The 20,713-nt window shown below is 46.2% G+C and overlaps 1 protein-coding gene across 2 annotated transcripts in view; it reads right to left on the bottom strand.

The window, feature by feature from the left end:
• LOC144755433 (mitogen-activated protein kinase 14) overlaps positions 1-20,713 on the bottom strand; it is a 519,324-nt gene that overhangs the window by 312,966 nt on the left and 185,645 nt on the right. The window lies entirely within an intron of this gene.

Genomic DNA, 20,713 nt, shown 5'->3' with positions numbered 1-20,713 from the left:
AGAGTGACTTTACATTGTGATCTCTTCTAATAGGAAGGGGTTTCACACTATAAACTCCATGGCAAACACTATAGGCAGGGGCTTTACATGTTGAACTGCTTGGTGAATAAACTAGGAATGGGATTTACGTTGTAAACTCTCTACCAATGCAATGGGAGGGGGTTTGGTATATGCATCTGGTTTTGATGGGCTAAAGCAAATGCTTGGTGAGCCGAGAAGGATAAGTTAATGTTCATGTCAATTTATGCTTTGACGCTGCCCAGATTGACTGATGGGTGTCGATACAGTGACAAAATGTTCATGTTTATGTTCAAGTTAAAGCCAACAGGCTTGATATATTAATAAATAAATGGAGTAGGCTTATATTTTTACATTGTGATTGACTTGACAAAGCCTGTAGATTTAAGATTTTGATTGTGAAAAGCTTCACATTTTCCAATACATCCATATAGGACCACTGCTGGTTTTTAAGAAAGAGAGAATGCTGGTGTGCACATTTCCAGTAGGTATCTCCCCAATAATAGAAGCAGAAAATATTCACACTAAAGGAAAGGTTCCAATTTGTAATCCCAACTAAAATCTTGTAAATAATTTATTGTGAGTACAGTATTATCAGTTGTGCATACATTCAAGTCGTTTTTATTTTAAAAGAAAAAGCATTGGTTTGACAGTTTTGAGATTCGAGCAGACAATCAGTTCCTCGGTCAGCCCAAGACTGTTCTGCCCCAATACCCAGAGTCAGGTTTTATACTGCATTGTGAACTCTTCGACAAATGCAGAAGGAAATGGTTTACATTGAGCACTTACTCGCAACTTTAAAAGGATGAACTTCCAGTTGTTGACTTTGAGGTTAATTTTTCACGAAAAGTGCTGAAGAGACAGACAAATTTGTCCACAGAAGAGGTGACCCCAGCGGCCTCAAATGCGATGTGTAGTCCACTTTGCTGTTTATAAAGAGGTCGTCCATGGTGAGTAGGTGGCGAGTTGAAAGTGTGCCCTGTACTAGTGTCTCCTGTGTCACAGGTAGCCATGGATTGTTTTTGAGGGGGATGTCTGGAGAATACAAGAGATCAGTACTTGTAGAGTTTGGACCACACACAGAATGTCAGAGTGTTTGAATACCTGAGGGTTCGCATGGCAGTCCCTGGGGTAGAATCAAGGACAGCGGAAGCTGTTCTGCCTGGACATGCTTCGGCTTCAGGTATGGCTTCTGGCGTTCCAGTGGTACCAGTAGAAGGTAAAGAGGCACTGTGCCACTAGATAGTACAATCGGAGATCCGACACACCAAAACCACCTTTGACATACAGTAGGGTCAGCGTCTCGCGTTTTGTTCTGGGGCAGTGGCCCATCCATATGAGGCGGGCCAGAAGGCTGTGTAAGGTGGAAAAGAAGGAGGTAGTTAATACAATCTGGTTGTTTAAGAACAGATTAAGGAAGCGTGGGAGCACAATCATCTCAATGATGGCAATTCACCCTGCAATGGAAAGGGGTAGCCAGATCCATCTGTCAAGCTGAATAGAAGGTTTGTCAACTGCAGGACCACAGTTTTAGCGTATCACCTCTTCCTACTGTCTGCGAAGTATAATATTAAGATAGTTAGGGGAGTCATCACACCACGATCGGGATATTCCGGAGTACAGGGAACAGTGGCGTCCGGGAGTGTAAATAGCTCAGACTTGCTCCAATTTATAGAGAGACCAAAAAAGGCACTGTATCGTATTATTTCTTGGATGATGGGGGAAGGTGCGTGTGTGTGGGGGGGTGGGGTCTTTTGCAAACCAAAGGATATCATCGGCTTGTACAGATGCAAAGAGTGGGCCTCTGCGAAAGTGTAGCCCTCTGTGCAAATGGCTTTCTTGTAAATGTCAGATCAGGGGATCCAGGGCTATATTAAAAAGCTAAGAGGACAGAGGGCATCCTAAATGAGTGCCTCTGGAGACAGGGAAAGGCATCAGTGAGTTGATCATGACCCTCAGACCTTAGCATGATGAGGTCTCGAAAGCCTCAGGGTATGTCCAATTTATTTAGGGTCGCCCTCAAGAATGACCACTACAGGGAGTCGAAAGCCATTACTGCATTGAAACGTGCTTCGGGATCCCCTTTTTTCTAGGCCCCCGCTTGATGGATCACCCCAAAACTTTCCAACTGCAATCTAATCATTAAGTAACACTTCTTTGGAACATTTTGGGGCGAGTAGTCAAACGGCACCAACATTATTAGCAACACAAAATGCATCTCTTATAGAAACACAATCCTAACTAGACCTACCCAGTGCCGACCGCCACTGGTTTATATTGAGGAACTAAGCTGGGATGTGTAGACTTCCTGCGACTCCAGAATCTGAGTATGTCAGAGGAGTGGTTTAGCTCTTTACATGAAAAACGAGCATAACCTCCGTTCTCCCAGAAAAAAAAACAACCATAAAACACATCCCTCTTGGAGTTTATCACTTGCATGTTTCATGCAAAAGGGACGTTGCTGACAAAGGTGATAAACAAAATTAATGTGGTGGGGATATTTATATGCTTGAACATGTCTGCAAAATGTAAATCATTGATTGAAGACTGCAGAGCTTGGAAATTGTTTATAATCTTTGTGTATTTATTCACGGAGTGCTGTAACACCTCCCTGAATCATTTTGATTTTATTTCTAAATATTATTAATTGTTTGAAGTCAATTTAGGATCGGTCTTGCACCATTGATAGGAAGGAGAGGTACATGACAGTATTTCTTTAATTATAATGATGAATGGTGTATATGTTTTTGATGAGGTGGTTGGGCTTAAACAGTTTGAGAAGCGCATGTTGAAGCCGAAACTTGTCAATGTTTCTGAATCAGATGGAATAAAGGATTTTAATAACAACACGCTATCTGGAGCGCCAGCTTTCTTTGGCATGCCAAGCGAGACAGGAAAATATACACACATATTCACGCACATATACAGACACACATAACCATACATATGTACACACACACACACACACACACACACACACATTCATATATGCTATGCTATGCGGTTTTATATAGGGCACAGCTGCCCTACCAAAAGGGCATCCCAGCGCTGAACAGAAAACAGCAAAACAATAGACAACAAACAACGATCTACTGGGAAAGAGGTGCGTTTTGGTTGCCTTACGAAAGGCCAGGTAGTTATCCATACTACGAATAGCAATGGGGAGCGCATTCCAGAGTCTGGCTGCCAATACCCAAAAGGTGCGACCACCAGCACGAACCCTCCTCGCCCGTGGAACAACCGCCAAATGCTGGCCCGTGGATCGAAGTTGGCGGGAAGGTATGTAGGGTGTGAGCAGATTAGCTAGGATATCTGGGGAAGGCAGATTTAGGATTTTAAAGGACAAGCAAAACTCAATGCATTTAGCTACAGTCAGCCAATGTAGCCGACGAATAGTAGTGGAAGTGGAGCATGTCCTGGGCAAACCTAGCAAGGCTCTAGCAGCAGTGTTCTGGACCATTTGCAATCTTGTGACTTCTGCTTTGTTAGCTCCCAAGTAGAGTGAGTTGGCGTAGTCTAATCTAGACAAAATAGATGCCTGGATAATCACTTGCCTCAGTGCCGGGTCAAAAAACCCAAGCACTAGTTTGAGCCCCCGTAAAATGCCAAAACATGACCCAGCTACTTTCTTTGTTTGTGTCTGAAAGCTAAGGGTGGAATCCACCCACACACCCAGATTTTTTACCAGCTGTTTGGGGCGGGTGCACCGCCCAACTTGGCAGGCCACCAATGCTCTATACTTCTATGTGCCTTTTATTGCTGCTAGTGGTTGGATTTTGGCTACCAACCACCTATACCAAGTATACATTCTTTTCACATTACTCCTTTAGGAGCTCTACTTTTCGTTCTATTAGTATTCGCCCAGCCTCCAGGGGGACTATTGCCTAGGCATTTCGTGTTTACTGTTTTGGTAAAAGGAAGGCAAATTATGACCCCTTTTACTGAATTCATTCTCAGCACATCTAGTCCCAAGTTACTCTCAATGCCAGTAGATACAGTTTGAAGGATAGATAGTTTATCCATACCTTATTTCTGACTTTTGAGGAGAATTAATACTCATCATTCTGCTAGCTCTCGAGAGCAAGTTTAACAGTTTGGCTCATCAGGTGTCAGCTAACTATGATCAATACTACAGCTGACATTTCAATATATTGTCTAACACACATTCTAAGAGATCTGTTAAATACTAGGTATATTTTTCAAATATCTAAATTCAGTCCACATTGCACTTACAACCCTGGGGATTCTGATAGGATAACTAAGCTGGCCATAAATTATTAGCCAATTCTTGTCCTACAGTAGCCTACATCTCCAGATTTGTAGATTGACATTTGAGAGCTTGCACAAAAGCATCCACGGTTTTACACATCCCTTCCATAGGAGCAAGCACTTGGCGATCTAAAGAAAGTTCATTCCTGGAATTGTTCAATTTTCCTATATCCGTAAGATTGGGATAGGAAGCATTTAAATAAGTAAATGTTTATTTTCCACAGTCATTAGAAAAAAGTCGAACAAATTAACTTTAACTACATTTTAATGAACTGAAACTTCGTTCCCAGACTCTGACTTTTTAAAAATCAAATGAATTTTACTTTTCATCATTAAAAATACCATTTAGATTCAAATTGGTCTAAGCCACAGTCAATTAGCAAAATGGCAATCTCACTTGCCATGCTTAGCACAATTGCTCAGTGTCAAAAAGCAGCTGTTTGACAAGGTTTGGGGAGGTGGTATGATTTTTAGCGGCCAGACACTGAGAAAGCCGTCATCATCCAACTAACGAAATTCATCGAAGGCAACTCCATCCTCGACCCCTCCCAATCCGGATTCCGCAGCAATCTCCTTCCACGTACCCAAGAGAAACCTCCGATCTGCCGACCTCGCCCTCACTGACCCCCGCGCATCCCCAGAGCAAGAACGAGTGGAAAAACCTCCTACATCAGGCCACGACCTGGAACGAGCTCCCGATCAACATCAGAAGCACCCCCACCCTGCACATCTTCAGGACGACCCTCAAGACGTGGCTCTTTGACAGACCGGAGCTGTCCCCCAACACCCCACCCACCCCAGCGCCTTGAGACCCTCACTGGTGATTAGCGCACTTAGAATTCCCTGATTGACTGATTGATTGATTTCTGCCTACTGGACGCAAGGCCTTATTGGTCCCTTGCTCTGCAGCAGTGTGATCTTCAGGTTGCGTTATTAAGACTGTGTAAGCCCACAGGAGGACAGTCCAAGTGTAAAAGATAAAATCACTGTCAATACAGAAAACAATGCAGAAACTGCAAAGTCACAGTATTTGTTGAAGTCCAATGTACCTCAGCTGTGACACTCTTTCTGGTAGATACACTAAGTGCCCACAGATTTCAAACCTTCTGAATTTTCTCATATACAAGGATTAACCTGGAAAAGCATGCACAAGTCCTGCTTTTGGGTAGGTGGTGCAATCAGTGTCATTTGCAGCTGTATTGCTAGTCGGTGCTGGACTGAGGCGGAGGCCTTCATGGGAATCCTTTCCGGCCAGAGCATAACACAGATTGCTACAGAGGACAAAGATTGTTCTATACCGCTTTCCTTTTTGCGTTCCAGTAAAGCCAATAAACAACTGATAATCGACTCCAAAGTTTTGCTCTTCCACTAGACCTCACAAGGCTGCAGACATCTCGGGGACCCCCAAGGGGAGGAGGACGTGAGTGCCAGGCACAATGATCGAACAGCAGGGAGAAAGTGGCACCAAGGCCCCGCGATGAAGATCACAAGGACCCCATTTGAGACTCACAGACCCCAGGTCAAGATAATAAGTACTAACTCTGATGAGGAACAATTGCCTTGAGATGATCCTGCATAAGCTGGTAGCAGCCGAGACAGCAACTAGAAGAGAGGTCCTATCCAGTGGATAGTATGAGTCTCAGAGTTGCTTGGTTGGGATGACAAACCACAAAATCAAGCATATAGGTGCTTCTCAACTATACATTCATATCTTGATTCTTTCCCCCATCCCCAATAGTGGGTATGCACCAGGTATCAACGCTATTTAATAATTATAATTTTTTTTTTTCAGAACGAAATCTTATTGTTTTCCTTGAGAGAGATTAAAAGAAAACTACGGTACTCTGAGCACCGGAGGAGCCGTGAGCATATAGGCAAAAGGCACTGAATAGCAATCAATACAATAATTCAATGAAGCATTATTACCACAACTCTCCCACCCCCCTATCCCCCCACTAACTACTCCCTCCCGGATCCCACCCTATCCCCTCACACGATGTCCACACAGGCCTAAGAAAGAAAACAATTATGAAACAATTAATGTATACTCTCCCTCACCCAGGATCTAAGCGCATCTGTCCTGCATCCAAATCACATTGCGCTGGCGGCTCCAGCCACAGCCCCCTGTAGTCTGCCTTTCTCTTCCAAATTTTGTAGTGTTTCCTGGGGCAGCCTCGGGCCTCAAATACTGGACGCTCCAGCCCCATATAGTAATCCAAGCCCTTTTTCCACACTTCCACCGGGGGGCCCTGGGGTCTTTCCAGGCTCTAGCCACATCTCTCTTGGCCACGGTAAGGCCGAGGAGCAGTAAATGCCGTTTATAGAGGTTACCTCCCACGTGTTCCATTACATGGAGAAGGCCCAGCTGCGGCGTACGGGGGAGCTCCCAACCCAACACTTCAGCCAAACAGTCCCAAACACCTGTCCAGAATCTCTCCAGTGCTCCACAGGACCATACTGTATGCAGGAAAGTGCCAACCTCCCGACAACATCTCAGGCATTCAGGGGACGCAATCAAGCCAGCTCGCCATAACCTCTCTCTAGTATAGTAAGCTCTATGTAAGCGTTTTGAATTCGATAAAGCGTAGGCGTACAGCAACGGCCGCTCCCCTGGGGGCAGCAAGAGCCTCTCTCCAATCCTCTTCTTCTAGCCTACCCACATCTCCCTCCCACGTGGTCCGCAGCTTATCAAGTGAAGGGGAACAGTGTGTAACCAACGATTGGTATATGCTGGATATCTTTTTAGCCTCCAGCTCTCCTATGAATACCTTAGCTTCCAGGGGGCTGAATTCAGGTAAGGAGTCTAGGCCCTCCAGGGTAGGGGAGATAGCATGTCGGAACTGCAAATATTTAAAGAACTGGGTTCGGGGCATGTCATATTCGTCCCTCAGCTCTTGGAACGATTTTAGGGTCGTGCCTTTCATTACGTGGCTCAACGCCGAGATTCCTATCGCGTCCCAGCCGCGGAACCCCTGTAGGGATGCCAGACCCGTTAACCGACCATTCTGCCACAATGGGGTTTCCTCGGTCAGTCTGTTCCACCAGCCCATGCGACAAAGCGCCGGTCGCCAAATCTGGTAGACCACCTGTGTGACCACCGGGAGCCGCTTCCTCTTTCCGGCCGAGTACAATATCGTATGCAGAGTGTCCGGCTCCATCAGATACCTCTCCAGGGCGTATGCTGGATCTCCCCGGTCCCCATACCACCACTCGTTCAATATCAGCAAGTGGGACACCTGATAATAGGACAAGACATCCGACGATGCCAATCCACCGCAATATGTGGAGAGGAAACCGGTACGGAGCGCCACTCACCGCACCCCCGGCCCAGAGGAACTGGCCCAGCGCCGAGTTGACCTGATAAAACCACAGCGGGGAGATAGGGTAGAGGTGGTTCTGCAGTTGATAAAGTAGACGCGGGAGGGCCACCATCTTGAAAATGGCCAAGCGGCCATAGAGGTTCAGGGGCATTCGGGACCATGTTTTCATCTCCGACCGGACCCGGTCCCAGGCAGGAACGACATCGCGCTCCCACGAGACCCCAGGTATGTCCGTCAGGAACACCCCAAGATACTTAAGGCCCCCGGTCGCCCTCTGCAACGCCGACGCCCAGGCCCCCAGCTCCGTATGGTCTCCCAGTGTCCACAGTGTGGACTTCCGCATATTTAGATTGAGCCCAGATACCTCCCCGAACACCCGCATAATTTCTAGAACCCTCGGTCCTGACCTATTGAGTTCCGTGAGGAAGAAAAGAACATCGTCGGCGTATAGCGCGATTCTGTCTGATTGTCCCGCTTCCCATTCGAAGCCCCGCATCTGTGCGTCTATTTGTACCCACGCCGCCAAGGGTTCCATGGCAAGGGCGAACAGGTACGGCGACAGGGGACATCCCTGTCGAGTGCCCCGTCCGATAGGAAAGGCGCCGGACACAGCCCCTGCCACTCTCACTGATGCCGTCAGATCGGTATACAGCAACTTTAAGTACGATAAAAACAGGGGCCCAAGATTCAGGCGAGGCAGGAGCGCATGCAAGTAAACCCAACTCAACAAGTCAAAGGCTCTATCGATGTCGGCCAGCAGAAGTGCCGCCTGGGTTTCTGTGGCCGCATCATCTCCACCGTTACCCGAGCACGCCTAATATTGTGTCTCGTCGCTCTGTGAGGCATAAATCCCGCTTGGTCCGGATGGACCAAGTCGGTGATGTATGGAAGGAGGCGATTGGCAAGTGCCTTAGCTAATATCTTCGCCTCTACATTTAGAAGCGATATGGGTCTATATGATTCGTGACGTTCGGGGGTTCTCCTGGGCTTGCAAAAAAACACGATTTCAGCATGTCTCCAATCTGCCGGCAAGCGGCCACACTCCCCGGCTGCCTCTAGCGCTCTCTTATAATACGCCCCCAATTGGAGGTGATATTTCCGTTGGGTCCGGGGGCCTTCCCTGCATTCAATTCCCCAAGGGCCATTCCCAATTCCTCTGCTGATAGAGGGAGCTCGAGATGATCCCGCCCCTCTTCCGATATCGCCCGTGGCGGGAGGTCTGCAAGAAATTTATCAATAGCCTCTGCTGGGAGGGATTCCCGAGGGGCATACTGTGCCGCATAATAGCGCACAAAGCTGTCTGCTAGCTCCTCGGGGGCTGACAAAGAATCTCCGGTCTCATTTCGAAGACCCGGCAGGGGCTGCGCCCGGAACGTGCTCTGGCAGAGCCTATATAGCATCGTGCTGGACTTATCCCCCCATTGGTATATTCTGCTCTGTGTAGCTAGCCACACCTGCCATGATTCCTCAAGGTGTAAAGCCGCGGAAGCCTGCTGCGCCTGTAGTAACCGTCGCACGCCGGCGTCATTTCCGGTCGCAGTGCACTGCTCCTCTAAGGTACGGACCGCCTTCTCCAGGCCCTCCCTACGCACCCTACGAGCCGTCGCACACCAGGCTATATCTACTCCTCGGAGTGTGGGCTTCAGAGCCTCCCAGAGGGTAACGTCGTCCATCTCCGACCCATCATTGTCTTCCCAATAGTGGTCTATGGCCTCCCTCATGTCAGACTGGTAGTCTTCTTGTTGTAGGTGCCATGTAGAGAGACGCCATCGAAACGGTTGCCGCCTCCTATCTAGGAGAAGGTCAATAGCAATTGGGGAGTGGTCCGAGAGACCTTGTGGCAGTATAGAAGTCGAGTCCACTCTCCCAATCCGAGCGTGGGGAACAAAGAGGTAGTCTAACCTTGAGAAGGATTTGTGTACCGCAGAAACATATGTGTATTCCCGGCGATGCGTGTGTTGATAGCGCCATGCATCTATCCAGTCCATTCCTCTCACCATATCACTCAATTTGGTTGGGGTGTCTACCGTTTGCTCACCCCCGGGCCTGTGGCGATCCATCCGACTGTTCATAACATCATTCCAGTCACCCCCAATCACAGTCATCACGTCTGGGATCTCAGCCCATATGGTAAACAGTTTTTCAACAAACGACCACTGCAGCGGGGGAGGGGCATACACACTTCCGAAAACCACAGGTTCGTCTCCAATCATTCCTTTGACAAATATATATCTGCCCTGAGCATCCACCCATTGTGTCGAGTGGACATAGGACACCCTGCGGTGAATCAAAACAGCCACTCCCCGGGAGCCCCTAACGAAACCGGCATGGTACACCTGTTGATATCCATATCGCTGCAGACTAAGGGTTTTGGAGCCCAGGAGGTGTGTCTCCTGTAGCAGCAGGATATCTGCCCTCTCTTTCTTCCCCTGTCGCAGAACAGCACCCCTCTTTATTTTGTCCAGCATACCCCTTACATTCCAGCTCACCACTCGCAGCGACGCCCTGGGGAGCTCCGGCTCGGGACCTCTAACCGCCATCTATTGGTGGAAACACCAAGTGCCTGGGTGTCAGGGATTGCAACCGTATACATGCCCATAGTAAAACCTGATGAACCATCGTGCTGTAGAGAACTGCCCCACCCCCCAACAACCCGCAGCCCAACAACCCCTCAACTCCCAACCTCCCCCCATACCTCAGCAACGTTGAAGTACCTGTCGCGGTGTAGGTGTGCACCGACCCCCAACGGGAGGCCGGGAGCCACCCACTCCAATGGATCCCCATGAACTACTCACCCAACCCCCAACTCACCCCCTGGGGGTAATAAACGTCTCTGACCTCGAGGAACATGTCCGCCCGTCAGATCGTTGCCCCCCCCCCCCCCCCCCATCCCCTCTCAGTTTGCCAGGAACAGATCAGCATCAGATGTGGTGAACCTCCCGTCCTTCCGTCGTCTCCAGTAGAAGTAGCTCAACAGCACGTGCCCACCACATATGATTGAGCGTAGAAGATGTCCTCTGGTCTGCCTAGGTTTTCAAGGATCTGGTTTCAGAGTGTCTGGTATATCAGGACCCTCGTCTAGCACATCTCGAGAAGGAGAACGTTTTTTGGGCCGGGATCTCCAGTTGCTTGTACTCCGCGATCTCCGGGAAGGTTGCCGCGGCGCCGCCGTAGAGGATGATTCAGAGTCGTGTCCAGGTGGAGTGTGTACTCGAACAGTTTCGTCGGTCCAAGTGAACACCTCCTCCGGTGTGTTGAAGAAAAGAGTACGGGACTGAAACACCACCCGTCCCGCGGTCGTGCCTTGGCCGCTGTAAAGGATTGCCGCTGCTGTTGTACCGGTTTAGTATAGTCCGGAAATATTAGGATCTTCCGATTGTCGTATAGGAGGGGTTCTTTCGCTCGTGATTGCTGCAGGATAGTGTCCCGATCAAGATAGTTGAGCAGCCGAGCTATCACAGGTCTTGGACGGGCGCCAACTGGTGGCTTCTTGATGAGCGCTCTATGTGCCCGCTCGACTATGAAGCAGCGTGAGAGGGAGTCCGCCGGCATCCACCCCTCCAACCACTGGGTCAGGAAGGCCTCCATGTTGTCCTTCTCGCAGCCTTCTGGAAAGCCAACGAATCGCAAATTGTTGCGCCGAGCCCGCCCTTCCGCATCTTCGGCTCGGAGCACTAGGCCCTTTTGAAGCCCCTCCATACTGGCCACTTTTTTCTTTAAGGTCGCTATGCCATCCTCCACCTCCGAAAGTCTGGATTCGGCTTCAGTAATGCGGGTCACAGCATTTCGTAGGTCTTGGCGTAAGAGGGTGACGTCAGCCCCCACCTCCCTGATTTTTGCGTCTAGCATATCTCTGGATTGCGTAATTGCCGCCATAAGAGCCGCATTGTCTGGCCCCGATGTCTGGGGGTCTCCGGATGCTCCCGATCCCCCACTCGGGCCTGCAAACTTGTCCATGGGCCCCTGTTTCGAAGCCCCACCGCTATTCCCTCCTCTGGTCATGGCTGGTCACGGTCGGGTATCCCCGCCCCGGCCTCCCCGGGCGCAGCACTCTGCTTCTGCTGTATCGTTGGAGGGGAGCCACGTCAATAATTATTATTTTTAACTCTTTATTTAGTAAAACAAATAAAAGCTCAGCATTACAGCAAGTGGTATAATAGATCTCAAGTACAACAATAGTGTTCATTACATTGGCTATCTCAGTCCTGGGCTATCTCCATCTCATTTTGTGCCTTCACCTCCATCACCGAGGCCCTGTTGCCCCCATCCTCTTCTGTGCAATTCAACTGTGGGAGATATGCAGATCTCGCCCTGATATGTGTTCCATGCTGCTCACTTACGATTCAATTTTTTGGGGCATCCTCTATTTTTGAAGACGTCTTTTTCTGCTATCATGGATCTGTCCATGTCAGCTTCCCACCTCCCCATTGATGATAGTTCCCCTACTCCCCATTTTTGTGCAATGTTACATTTTGCAAGGGTCAACCACAAGGAGACCCAGGATTGTCCAGTGCGGGTTAGAGCAGTGGCTTCTCATATATTAAGTATGCAAAGATTCGGGGAGGCTGTGAGGCCCTCCCCCAGCCCCCTCCTCCAGTCTGGATGTGACTTCCGCCCAGAATAGCTTAATGGCGGGCCATTCCCAGAGCATGTGGAAGAAGGTTCCCTCCTGGGAGCAATTTCAGAGACAGTTTGTGTCTGTTCTCTTCCCCATTTTAACCAGAGTTCCCGCTGAGAGGTAGGCTCTATGCAGGATTTTAGGTTGGATCAATATCAGTCTCATGGGGATGGCTACTTCAAGTGGGGAAGCCAACGCGTCCTGCCAGTCTTCGTCTTCTATGTCCCCAACATCCGCTTCACATTGTTGTCTGAGGCGTAATAGTAGGTCAGGTCAGTTATTATTCAACTTCCGATAGGTTAGAGATACGGCTTTCTTGGGCATAGTGTCTAATAGCAGACTTTCTTCAAGTGGGGATGCCTCTGGGAGAACACCCACCCCCCCTGTGGGGAATGGCAGCCTGAAGGGCGTGACTGAATTGCAGATACCTGAACATTTTGGACTGTGCCATGTGATATTCCTTCTGCAGTTTGGCAAATGAGACCAGCCCATCCTTTTTCCACAGATTCCCCACTGATGAGATGCCGATTAAATCCCACTTGTCAAACCCGGGGCAGGAGCTCAGTCTACCAAGCCACTCTGGCTTCCAGAGCGGAGTTGCTTCTGTTATTCTCTTGTGCCAGTCTAATTTCTTTTTTTTACTTGGTGCCAGGTTTCTATGGTGTGGGCTGAGGGGCCTGTGAGGTGCTGGTGTTTAGGGTTGGTATAGATAGCTCTACGGTATCCTCCCTGTCCCATTAGCCATCTATCCGTTTGGTAGCTTAGTTCGGTTTGTGGGCCGTGGATCCACCGATTGGCTACCGTCAGCTGAGACACCCAGTAATATAATTTAAAAGATCAGGTAGGGCAATCCCGCAATCATACCACCCCCTTGACAGTTTCTGCAGTGCGATGGGTGGTGTCTTTCCGTCCCACAACAGGTTTCGCACTGCACTCTCAACATTGGTAAAATAGGAGTCTGGGACCTTGAAGGGGGTATCTTGCAATGCGTACAGAAAACAAGGCAATGCCAGAATTTTGAAAAGGGATGCTCTTCCCAGAAGGGTTAGGGGGAGGGTTCACCAGTGCTGGATATCGGCATACAGGCAGGTCAAGGGGCCCTGCAGATTGTTCTTATAGAAGAGCAATGGGTCAGCGGTTACATAAATCCCCAAGTATCGGAATCCATCAGTTGCCACGGAGTCCTTGTAGCCTGGTGGTAGTTTTGGTATAGGACCGTGGATCAGAAATAACATGGATTTAGTCCAGTTTATGGTATATCCTAATTGGTTACCAAAAATATGGAATATGGAATATGTGAAGGATGCGATGGATCGATGCAGTTGGGGCTGCTACATATAATAGTATATCATCCGCATAGAGGGAAATTCTGTCTTCATGATGTTCTGCCCATTTTAAACCCTATATTAGGGGGTCCCCCCTCATCCATGTCGCCAACGGTTCCAAAAGCAGAGCGAAAATAAGAGGAGACAAGGGACAACATTGACTGGTTCCCCTACCCAATTGGATTTGTCGGGATGTATGCCAATTAACTACTATTTGTGCTTTTAGGTGTGCATAGAGGAGCTTACTCCATTTTATGTAGTTAGGGCTGAAACCCATGCGCTCCAAAACAGTGAATAGATAGGGCCATTCGAAGGTGTCAAATGCCATGCTGGCATTGAGTGACAGTAGAGCAGCATCCTCTTAGATCGTGCCCGTCATTCCCAACACCCCATGCAGAGGACGTAGATTGAGGGCAGTGTTTCGACCCGACAAAGCCTGACTGATCAGGATGTACAAATTTGTTAATTATGGGTTTAAGCCTGATTGACAAGACAATTTTGCCTCTGCATATTTTTTTTATTTTGAACTTTTATATAGCTGTAGCTTGACCCGAGGGCATTAGAGCGCTTTACAAACTATGTGATTAGGTAAGAGATATATGGGGGATTCATGCAAGTCAAAGTTAAAGAAAAATCCAGCATTAAGTGGCTACAAAGTAACGAAAGTATATCGTAAGGATGCATTGGAGACAGAATAAGAGAATAGGAGACTGAAAGAATCATGTGACCTTCTTGATGGAACGAGTCAATGAGAAAATCGTAGAATAGCTTGTACACAAATTGAAGTAGTTGTTGAGCAGTAGAAATTTAAGGTCCTGTTTGAAGGAAGGAAAAGAGGAGTTGTCGCAGATATCCCAGATTCCAGATGTTAGGATCATTTCCTGAGAAGGAGTGAACCTGGGATGATTTCTTCTTCAGATTGGGGGAATGAGTACCATAGAGTTGGAGCTATTGAGTGCCAGGACTCTTTCTGCCCCTGAAAGTACGATTTCTAAGTATTTGGGATTTTTTGTAAGAAGAGATTTGTGGGTGATACAGGCTGTCTTCAAGATGCATCTTCCTTTGATGGGAAGCCAGGTTAGACTCTTGAGGGCAGGAGAGATGTGATTGAATCTTTTAGCCGCTTTGAGAACTGCTTTAAGAGGCACAAGGTGACATTTTGGAGTCCCTGTTGATGTGCTCTTTCACTGCAATGTTTTTGTCCAAGGTTACGCACAAGGACTTAACGGAGTTGGAAAGTGAAAGAGTAGTTTAATGCGTCCACATACTTATTTCATTCTTGGAAAGGTAAAGGATTGCTTTTTGGGAGAAAAGTAGTGGTTCTGTCTTTTGGGGTTCCGTTTAAGATGGTTGGTGTTTAGTCATGTTTGAATCTTAGTTAGTATAGTGTTCAAATGTCAAAGGTCACTGGGTAATTATATTTTGTAGTAGAGTTGCGTGTTCTCAGCATATAAGTGATATTTCACCCCTACTTGGTTCAAAATAGCAGTGAGGGGTTCGATGAAGAGATTAAAAAGGGTCGAGGAGAGAATCGACCCTTGAGGTATGCCTTGTGTAATTAGCGCAGGTTTGGAGAGTGAGCTGTAGGTTATTTGTTCACATGAATGTTGTAGATAGGACGTGAAGCATCTCAGAATTGTGCCATTCCGTACTTTGGCCAGAGGCTTTTATGATTCCTACCCTGTGGAACTAAAGGTGTGCCTCGATGTTGCAGGGAAGACTTATGAACAGGTATATTGCTGGTAGCTTATGAATAAGGGCTTCAAAAAATTACTTATGGAAGTGCTCTATTTTTGCATAAACAAGGGGTTGATCTAAGAGAGGAATGGGCTATATAGGAAGTTTTCAAAGTGATGATTCGGAATAAAGGAAGTTAGGCGTGAGCCAGGGACAGAGATATGGTGACACTTCGCACTGCACTACTGGATCTTGAGCAAGAGAATACTACATCTGGCGAAGAAAGAAGCTGCTCCGGAAGACTGATGAGTGCGCGATTAAGCGGAAGTAGGCTGCCATGGACTTTAAGCGAATGGCGTGCATGGTGACGCAGTGCAGACTGTATGAAATCAAGAGATTACAATTAGCTTGACTATCTCACAGCACAAGAAGAGTCAAGCTTGGTGGCAGGGATCACAGATGCACAGTGGTGGCTGGTCTTGGAGATGGGAGAAACAGCAAATGTATTCACAGATTATTACAAACAAATTTAGGATGGGGCACAGTACTGCAGGTGGAGCATCTTCAAGTGTATCAGGACAATGAATCATTTTAGTAAGGCTGACGCCAAAGTTCTGGACTGCATGGTGCCAAGCAAGGAACTCACTGAGACCATGATAGGCACACAGACTAATGATCCCGGGTCCCAAAGGTCTCCCCACTGAATTATACAGAAAATGCTAATGCGACTCTTTTCAAGTCAGGGACAGACAATCATCACATGCGGGGATCCTTCCTGGGGCAATAAGCATAAATACAATCTCGGAAATATCAAATAAGAACCACTCTCCAGATAGCTTAGCCACTTCCCACCGTGTCTTGCTAATAGATTAATGAAGGTCATTCTGTCACTTCTATACCAGGATGAAAGCTGCTGCATGCCTGGATATGCAAATGATCTCCAGCTCTGGCTCGTGCCTATGTTCTATCAGGCCCAGGCGCTCTTTAGTCGTGGTAGATCATGAGAAAGCCTTTAATACACATGAATAACACATCTATTTCAGTGTTTTTCTGAAGATGAAGTTTCTAACTTTGTGATAGTGGGGTGTGTTTGGCTTCAGGTCTTTGAAAATAATAAAGGCTGGCTTGAAAATGCATCAGGCGTGTAAGGGGAGCCTTTTAAATTTAAATAGTACAAGCGTGAGGTGATTAAAAACAAATTGTGCCAATGATCCTTCTTGCAGTTTTATGAAGGATTGCTTTTAAGGAGACTTTCCTAATGCAACAGTAGTTGGGAAAATAACCAGGCTTGGAGAAATTGTTTGAGATCCTTGGTGGGAATTAATCGCGTTAAATGACCTTATATGAATTAGCCAATGATGGGCTGATTTAGTAATTGCATTTCTATGGGAGTCTATATTTAGTTTGCTATCCAGCAGTAAGCCAAGAGATTTAGTGTTATGGGCAGTTTTAGGGAGGAGTTATGGTTACGGTAAGTCTAGCTGTTAATTATTTGTAGTGTTGATACTGCGGTAGTCTCTAATAATGAGGTATTAGTTTCATATTGGTTTAACTTTAGTAAGAGCGCTTTCATCCAAATCTGAATTTTTTATAGGTCATTCGTTATGGGATCAGTGGTTAGATTATAGTAAATTTTGGTTAAAGTCTAAGTGCCAGCTACATACTGATGATATGAGACCAAACCTTTTTAAAGACTCTCAGGACGTGGGACTAGTGTAGCTCATTGGGGTATGCCAAATGGGGTAGTTATTGGGGTTGAGTAGGTGTTGTTAATCCTAACCATATACCAGTGACCGTTTAAGTTAGATCTGAACTATTCGAAGACAGTTACCCTCACACAAACAGGTGAATAGGGCATTTATTAGGAGTTCAGTGAGCTGTATTGAATGCACTCAATCCATCTGAGAGGCCTAATAACATCAGCAGGTAAGCACCCCCGTTCCATTATATGGTAGCTGCCATCCACAATATTGAGGACAGCAGTTTCAGTGCTTCTTCGAGGCCTGAAACTAGATTGGTAGTTTATCAAGTAGACCACTCTCCGACATATTTCTCTATGATTTGACATGGCAAGGTAGATATGTGACTTAGCAGTAAATCTCAGTCTTCAAGTTTTGGGATAGGTTTTACAATGCATTTCCTACATTAGGCAAGGACAAATCACTTGATGGAAGCATGCATGCATGATATTCCTCTGTATGATGCTACGTTTAGCAGTTAACTCAAGTGGATAGCTGGAGGGTTCTAGGAAGTGCAGCGATTTGAGGTCATATTAGGTAGAGTCCGAGTTGGACTTTGGTCTCGAGTAATTACCTTGGAGGCAGTGTTATTGTGATTGTGCCTCTTTTATTTACATAAAGTCAGACAATTCACAGGTTTCAGCAGATACATAGGTTGGTGCAGCAGGATCCTTGGCTTTTGTTCTTACTATATTTGAGTTTTCTGGCTCGGTTTTTTCATAGATGAATTTGTTTCGATTTTAAGCAACATGGGCTTAGTGTGGAGTGTAATTTAATAGACGTTTGTCTTTTTAGATACAGAGTAAGAGTTGATCAGCATTTCTTCAATTTGTGTTTATGAGAAGAAATTGTTTTGTACAAGTAGGAAGGAAACAACCTTCTTCCTCTGTCTTTTTTATCAGCTCTTTGAATAATGGAGCTAGAACATCCATGATTTTCACATGAAGGATTTTAATTCTCAACCAGAGTGGAGGCATTACCCTAGGTCTGGGTTGGAAGTGTTATAGCATTTTCTTCGTCTTGGTTAGCTGGAAATGGTTCTGCTACAACAGATTTCAAGACAATGCTGTAGCTGGATGGCAGAGTATTCACACAAAATCCTGGAGACACTCAGGTAGGATACATGTTCTTTATTCCATCTTAGATCCTTCGGTTACAGCCACAGGCTGATCGCTTCTGTAAATACTCCATACTCCCTCCAACTGTACTCTATTTAACTGCTTGACTTCACCCAGCACACAGATACCAATGTTTCATGCACCATCACATCCTCACAGCTCCACAAGCGACATTGTACAGCATGAAACAGCCCATGCATCACAAATGCATCACGTCACTAGATCATCCCCGTTCTTTACACACAGGACATTACATTCCCATCATGTTGGTACAGCATCCCCACACAGATCAAACATGCAACAAGACAAACTCTCACATCTTCTCCATCCTCCATAAGCCGTTTCATTGCATGTGGTAGATTAGGATGTGAGAGTTTGTCTTATCTCTGGATGATTGTTGCTTCTGTTTTGCCACAAGGACAAAACACTTCAGACACTCTCAAACCCACAAAAGTGAAGGCAAGCACTTCACACATCCAACACCCATTCACACCAGCTGGCCAAACCATTATGACAGTGCAGGAGGGAAGATTGCACCTAAAAGCCCAATCGGCATCAAACACGCTGGATCCTGCAACAACTTCACAGGAAATGTCTCCCGTACATAATGTGAAAAGCCTCCTTCATGCGCAGACTAACAGAACATTCAAACAGTTGAGACCAGTGCTTCCACTCCTAAAACTAGTCCATATCAACATGTCCTAAGGTGCCATGGTAAAGAAGAACTCTGATATAACTCCCTTCACTGACACCCTCTGTTGCCACGTCAGAATCTCACATGCCTATGTAACAATGACTGCGCATTGAGTGTGTATATGTACTGGACTCACACTAGCACACTCATCAAATACTCTAATGTATACAAACTAACAACTGGTTCCACAGCACAAATAGGTGATACAAAAAGACTCACACCGATGTAACAGACTCACACCGATGTACTATGCCTCCAGTACCATGCACCTGTAGAAATTATCCATTCGTACACAGTGAAGACTGGCCCCAGAGCACAAATCGGTGGAATCTGTGACTTAAAGCCACAACACCAAAGGACACAACACTTCCCCATGCTTCTTTTAGCAACAGTAGACTCCTTTTCCCTACACTAGAATACTATACTTCCCCCAAATACTCAAACAAAAACCTTTGGTAGAGAGTACTTCTCCTTTCACCTTCGCACACAAGTACATACACATCCAGAGTGAAATTCCAAAACGCTACGCAGAAAGGAACTCTACTTCCCCAGTCTGCCAACCAGGCTCCCACCTATACTCAACACAGTACCGAGTAACCATGTACCCCCACACTGTACGCCAAACACAACTTACAGGAGAGTATTTTCCATTCTTCCTCCATCCTGACATGCAAAACAGAATGAGAGAAACACTTTATGCTTTTTATTGTCTCTACCCTTTCACAGAACGTGGCACCATTAGATCACAGAGGATATGTCATGCGAGAGAGCCAGGTTTCTGTAAGGAAATGTATGTTGAGATCAGGCTGGGACATTAGATGTGCTGAGGCTGGTGAATTGGCTAGTGTTGACCTGCAATTCAATATGCATTTCTGATTGTTTCATAGTTAATCATAGTAGGTTTAGTCGGCCAGCTTGAGCAGAGAGAATATTTCAACACACCCTCAGGTCAGTTTCCTATTTTAATTTGATGGGCTTTAAGGATTCTATGTGGATGATACTCCTTTTTACAGTATTTAATCCTTTGGTTCTTTTTTGGTGTGTGGTCGTTGAAGGGTTGTCCTTTTGCACTTGAGAGTGGGGGTGGAATGCTTTCTAGAATGGTTTCAGCATTACCTGTGGATCTCTTTGCTGTAACAGATTTGGACGATTCCTATGTGATAGAGAACCGAGGACAGAATCCATTTTTGTAGACAGCGTCTCTATTGAGTAAGTATGCACTAAGGCTATGTTTCACAGTTGGATGGTTGTGAATGACCAGTTAGAATGGTTTGGGTTCATGATAGTGGACAAACATGAGTGATCATTATTAGTTCTAATGAAGTTCAGGTAGGCCAGGTTCCTAATTGGTGGCCACATCTTGTGTTTTTATGTCAGTGTCTAATGTTATTACCTCTGATATTTGGGTAGTATTAGTTGAATATATCCCTTAGATTATTAACACAAGTCCTGTTGAGGGTCAGGCTGATACCGGAATCAAATATCTGAAAGGTAAAATCAAAGGTTTGAAGTGGTGAGGTTTTTTTCTGGATCTTCTGTCATAATATCTCACAGATTAACCTTTAGCAGTGCTATGTCTGCATCGATGCATTGATTGATTGATTGATTGATTGATTGATGTCAGCATTCCAGGATGTGGCTACAAGGAGAGGAAGGATTCAGTAGGTGTGTACTAGGTAGTCGTATATCGTTGGTCACCTTTAGTCTTAGTTAAACAGATACTTTTCAGGCTATGAAAGATACTTAAGAAAATTATAATTTTACTTTTTGAAGATCAAATCATACTTCCCATTCCCTGGTGGTGCACCCTTCAATGGTAATCATTATCTCATAAGTGTTTATCTCCAAATATATGTTCTCAATCACTTACAATGTTAATACAGTGGTTATCAAGAGGATTTACGTAATAACTGATAGACATGTTCTAATATAAAT

This window comes from Lissotriton helveticus, chromosome 5_1 (genome assembly GCF_964261635.1).
Source record: "Lissotriton helveticus chromosome 5_1, aLisHel1.1, whole genome shotgun sequence".
Classification (NCBI taxonomy): Eukaryota; Metazoa; Chordata; class Amphibia; order Caudata; family Salamandridae; genus Lissotriton; species Lissotriton helveticus.
This window is presented reverse-complemented; position numbering and strand designations above follow the sequence as displayed.